The sequence below is a fragment of the Taeniopygia guttata genome, chromosome 19 (genome assembly GCF_048771995.1).
Source record: "Taeniopygia guttata chromosome 19, bTaeGut7.mat, whole genome shotgun sequence".
Taxonomy (NCBI): domain Eukaryota; kingdom Metazoa; phylum Chordata; class Aves; order Passeriformes; family Estrildidae; genus Taeniopygia; species Taeniopygia guttata.
The window spans coordinates 1,208,807-1,214,820 of NC_133044.1; positions in this window are offsets into that span (position 1 = coordinate 1,208,807).

The following is a 6,014-nucleotide window of genomic DNA, read 5'->3' on the forward strand; positions in this document are numbered from 1 at the left end:
GCTGCTGCGTGGTGGATCGTGTGTGGTGCTTTGGCAGAGGTGGGGCTGACAGGGACACGGGCTGGTGGCACGTCCCTCCTGCTGTCCCTTGCAGTGACCATCTCTGTTTATTCATTCCTGCCTGCATGTGGGGAGCCCAGGGTTTCCTGTGAATCCCCAGGTGCCAGCCAGGAGTCAAGGAGGCTTTTGGAGGTGGGGAGATCCACGTCCTCACCCTCCTAATGATGGCCTAATGATGCTGCCCTTAGCCCAGCAGTGTCTCATCCCCTGCTGGCTTTAGCAGCCCCGTGCTAAGCACACCAGTTAGGAGGGGAGTGCCACAGCCAGCTCTGGAATCCGAGCCCTGGGTCAGTGCAGCCCCAGGGGGAGGTGGCAGGGCGTGCTCCGGGGCTGGAGAGCTTTTGAAGATCCTTGACTGTGAAGAGCTAACAGAGCTGAGTGACTCAGAGCACAGCAGTGGAAAACTGGAACCTTTGTGGAGTTCACGGTGATGTGGAGTAATGTGAAGCTTTCCCTGGCTGGTGCCAGTCCAGGTTGAATTGGCACTGCAGAGGGAGGAATGGACAATCCAGTGGGAAGCAGGTGGGAGAAGGAGGCACCAGACCTGCTCCAGTGATGCAGTGCCTTTTGGGGCTTGATTTCTGCACAGACTGAAAGGATGGAGCTTGGGGTGTGCAGAACCCTTTGGGAAATGGCCCAGGGTCAGTGCTGCTCTGCAGAGAAGGTAAGTGAAAACCTTTGGAAAGGAGGCTTTGAGAACTGACCCCACCACAGAGGGATGTGGTGAAGGAAGAGGGGGCAGAGCCAAAAAAACGAGGGGAGAAGGACAGAGGATACATCCAAGTGAAGGCACAGAGGGAGCAGGTGACTCCCACGGAGCACAGCTGGTGAAGCAGACAGGATACAGTCAGTAATGTGAGTAGAACAAAGGATGAATAACAGATACTCTCCCCAGAGGTGAGGGTTTCTGAAGCTGCTGAGCAGGGATTGTCTGCTGTCACTTCCCATCCCTGGGCAGCACGCTCTGGGACAGGGGGAAGCAGGGCAGGTTGCTGTGGGTGCTGTGGGTGCTCCACATACCTGCATGGGGAGAAAGCTTCCTCTGATTCTGAGTTAACCTCTGCCTGAGGAAACCCTTCTGGATGGTAAATGCCACCCAAAACTCTTCAGGGCAGCCTCTGCAGCAGCTGGGCTGGGGCTGGGACTGTCCCTGCACCTCACCTTGCTCGGAGAAGCCCTGGGTGGGATGTTTGCTCCCACAGGTGCCCTGGCTGCCCCATTAAATTGCTGGAAAATGCGATGTCATGTCAAGTGAAGCTCCTGGAAGACACTATTTTCCTCCTGCTGCTGTCGGGCACGTGGTGTTTGTGTCTGATGCAGTTATTATGGGGCAAAGAAAGCAGCAGAGCCATGACAAAGTTTGTTTATGACCAAAATAGTTTTACAGGGTTGGGTGGTTATTGTACAGTTCAAAGCTGCTTACAAGGGAATTCCTTGCACGTGAGGGTTCACAGCCTGCCACGAGGTTTAAGGTTGTTTTTTCATGGGAGCTGCAGCCTCCTTCATGGGCACAGGGACAAGGCTGAGCTAAATGTAAAGTGCAGGTGTTGGTACAAAGGAGTGATCCCCCAAATGCCAGCAGTGCCAGGGGTGACAGCCGTGGGCAGGGCTGTGTAACACAAGGACCTGCTCCATCCATGGAGTATCACCCAAAGCTCTCTCTGCTTCATGCTCCTTGCCCAGCCCGTGGGCTGGGGGTCAGGGGAAGAGCAGGGGGAAGCCTGAGATGGGCAGAGGTGGAGGGCTGGGCAGGAGCTGACCTCTCCTGCAGCTCCAAGGAGAGCAGAGCTGTGGCAGCTGGTGAATCCCACACCCTGACAGGCTCCTGTTGGTGCTGTCGGTGCAGAACAAGGTGGGCTGCCCTCGCTGTCCGCCCCAGAGCCACGGCAGGGCTTCTCAAACCCTGAGAAACAGCCCTGGGTGGCTGTCCCTCGGAGCAGCCCTGGGCACGGGGCTGTGGCCGTCCCTCGGAGCAGCCCTGGGCACAGGGCTCTGGCTGTCCCTCACAGCAGCCCTGGGCACGGGGCTCTGGCTGTCCCTCGGAGCAGGGCTCCTGGGGCTTATCCCCTCCATCACCGTGGCAGGAATGGAGACAGGGAAAGCCGTGCAGGGCCGGGGTCCCTGTCCCCAGGGGTGTGCCAGCAGCCTGCTGTGCCATCCAGAGCCCCGGTGCTGCAGCCAGCCGGGCTCACACGGGCCAGCGGTGCAGGTTGGGGTGCCAGGGGAGCCTGGCGGGCACAGCGGGAGCAGGGCAGCGTTTGGGGCTGCAGTGGCCATGCAGGGTGCGCACTGAGGAACCCGCATGGCACAGAGCTCACCCCACAGACCCGTTCTGCCAGTCCGGCCGGCTGCCCGGATCTGCCCGCAGTGCCAGCAGGAAAGGCAGCAGCAGCACGGCAGGGCCGTGCCAATCCGGGCTGTGCCAATCCGGGCTGTGCCATGTTGGGCTGTGCCAATCCGGGCTGTGCCATGCCAGGCTGTGCCATGCCGGGCCGTGCTGCACCCAAACACTTCAAAAGGCACTCAGCATCCAGGGCAAAGCTCTGTGCCCGCTCCAGCACATCCGTGAGTGTTCCTGCAGCCCCTGCAGCCCTGCCGTGCCCTGGGCTCCCCGCAGCAGCCCGGGACAGTGAATCCTGCAGGATCCTCTTCCCCGAGGGAAAGGAGCAGCCCAGGCAGACACGGAGCTCTGGGGGAGCCACCAGCACCAGCAGGGAGAGGTCTCTGAGCCCCTGGATATTATTTCTGTGACCCAGAGAGAAAACTTAAAAGTCTAAAAACTCAAATGTGCCCTAGAGTTGTCCTGTCCCAGTGTAGGCGTAATGCAGAGCCATGGAAAACCAAAGCCTCAGGCATTTTACGCCGTCTTCTAATTCAAGGAACTTTGATTTTACTTTTCTACTCAGCAAAACTAATCCTCCTCTCTGTAATTAATATGCTGCTCAAGTGGATTCTTAATTACAGATAAATCACAAATCTACACACTCAACTGTTATGCTTTTCAAGTAATAAAACAGATCATTTGTCTTCCTCAGATGAACAGAGCCCAACCAGCACACCATTTCCCTCTTTATGAAGAATTCATTTGCCTTAGAAAGAAAGTCTTTAAAAAAACATTGCAAGGATTACTTGAATAGGGGATCAAAGCTCCCACACTGCTGGAAACCATTTTTTGCTAAATAAGATGTGAGTAAAGGGGAAAAAAGTAAAAGTTTTTTGGTAGTGTTTGGGATTACAACACCCTTGGGAGGGACGAGGACGTGGGGTCAAGAAGTGGTGACCAGGTTAGCAACACAGGGAACAGAAGGGCAGGACAAAGGAACAGAAAGTGGAAATGGACAGCTGAATGAGGACGCATGTTTGGTGCCGCAAGAGAATGGCTGCTACATCAATTCATACTGAGAGCGGAGGGCTGGGGGCTGGTAATGGATGGGGGGACACAGCAGGGCTCAGAGGTCAGCAGGGCTAATTGACTCTCTGTGCATATCCGTGCTGCTGCTGGAGCAGGAGGCAGCGCTGGGGGCACACGTGCAGCAGCCCCGCTGCACACCTGTGGCACAGGTGGGCACACACACATGTTGGCTTGGCTGGGTGTCTGCTGCAGGCTGCAGGGACACGGGCCTGGCTCTGCTCGGCCATTTGATGGGATTTTATTTCAGCTCCGTGCCCAGGTGGAACATCTCACCTGAGCTGCTCTGCACCACCCCGAGCCCTGCAGGGCCAGGAGAGCAGCTCTTCCCCAGCACCTGTACCTGCTGCGGTCCTGCAAGGATAACCAGTGACACCCCTGTGAGGGGGCTCTGTGCTCCCCCTCATGGGTTTGGGTCGGGGACAGGGACATAGCCAGGTGTCCTTTGTTATGTGGGGTTTCTGCTGCTGGCACCCGAGGGAGGCCCGTGTATCGTAAGTGCAGGTGAACCTGGTGGGAAGAAACGCTGATGTCTGACTCCAGTTCACAAGAAATGAGTGATTTCTTTAGTATAACTATACTACAATACATTAATATCCTATTTAAAGGAGATACTAAAACTACAAACCTACTTTTCTAACTCCCAAATCTAACTACTCACAACTCATGACCCTCTCTGAGAGCCCAGCCCCAGGTGGGTTGGATTGGCCATCAGCTCAAACAATCCTCACCAGAATCCAGCCAAGCAATCACCACAGGTAAACAATTCCCCAAACACATTCCACATGGGAAAAATGAGGAGCAGAAATAGAAATTGTTTTCTCTTTCTTTCCTCTGTGCACCTCTATGAAAAATCCTGAGAGGAAGAAGAATGTGCCTGCCACACCCGTGTCTGCAAGGCTTTGGGTCACCTTGCTCAGAGCAGGAGCGATGAGAGCCCCAGGAGCTGCAGAGCATGGTCAGGGTTGGAACAGGCTCCCCAGAGCTCCAGGGGCTTTTGGACAATGCTCTCAGGGATACAAAGGGTGGGATTGTTGGTGTCCCAGCTCGGGATGTTGCGTGGTCCCTCGCTCCTGGCACGGGCTCTCTGCCCTCGGAAGCAGAGCTCCTCAGCCCTGACACACAGGGATTTCCTGGCTGACCGATGGGGAGAATATCCCCTGTTTCCTCACTCTTGAATCTGCCAGCAGCATCCTCGGTGAGTGATGGATATTGGAGATGATTTATAGTTCTTTGTTACACAAATGCCTCCACATTCTCCCCATCCTCTCGCAGCAACCATTAGTCACTGCTGCCAGCAGAAAGCAGAGCCTCAGCCTGGGAACTGCACGAGGATGGAGCTGGCTCTTTATTCACTGTAAATACTCCGTGGGGACACAAGGAAGGGAAATGTCACCCTGCGCTGCTCTGCACCCAGGTCCCTGGGTCTGCTGCCACCCATGTGCTGGCAAGTTAAAGGTCTGGCAAAGGAAAAGAGCTATAAATCAGGCAGAGAAGGGCGGAGGGGAGGATCAGGTTTACCCAATTTTTCATCCCAAAGTTTGTTATTAAAGTAGTGAATGTTACAGGAGGAACAGCCATGGCCTATATGTCTTGGATTTCGGCAACATAAACCTTTAGCCCTCAAGACTTTTATTACATTAAATTATTTTTATTCCTGCTAATTAAATTTATGTTTGTTTTCCTTCATGAACAACCAGAAAGAATCTGTATTCCTTGCTCTGATAGAGAATACTAGATTTACCTGCATTATTGGCTCTCGCAGCTTATCATAATTAATAAATACATTAATTAAATAAATTCTGATCTTAATCTGGCCAGACATTCTTGAATGCCCTGAGGAGCTCAGCCAGTTGCCAGGTTGCTCCTGCCATGGCCTCAAGCATTTCTCTCCTCAGGCACACTCTCGAGGCTGGATTGTAGGAGTATAAATCAAGGACTAGGCAAAGTGGTCGTGCACAGGGCAGCACCCACACCGTCCTGCCTGCTCCCTGCTGTGGGATTCCCTAAAATCAGAGGGGTTTGGGCACGTTGCAAAAAGCAGGCCTCAGAGAGAGCAGGATGGTGATTAGAGCTAAGCAGTAAGATTTGTCAGCAGAAAAATTACACCAGAAGTAGAAAGAAAGGATAAATAAAACAATGGTCTGTGTATTAACTAGAACTATTGTTTTGCTTTGTGTGATTGGTCAAAAAGCTTTTAAAAGAAGTTGTAACATTAAGTTCTTAGTCTGCTGCCTGGGATGTGAGCTGCTGGCATCTGCCCGTTGTCATAACCGTGTAATGAGACTGATGCTAAAAAATAAACAGCTCGAGACGCGTTCCTCAGCAGTCCCGTCCCGTTCGTGACTCGTACACAGCCCCTGGCCAGCGACACCCTGCCAGACTCCAGGACAGAGCCGGACGGGCCACACGGAGTCAGGGATGCTCCCTCGTCTCCTCCGTTCTGTCGCGACAGGCGCTCCCATGTCGCCGCGGCCTAGGGAGGCCTGGGCGCGCTGTTGCCATGGCAACGCGCCGCCATGCCCGCGGGCCGTTGCCATGGTAC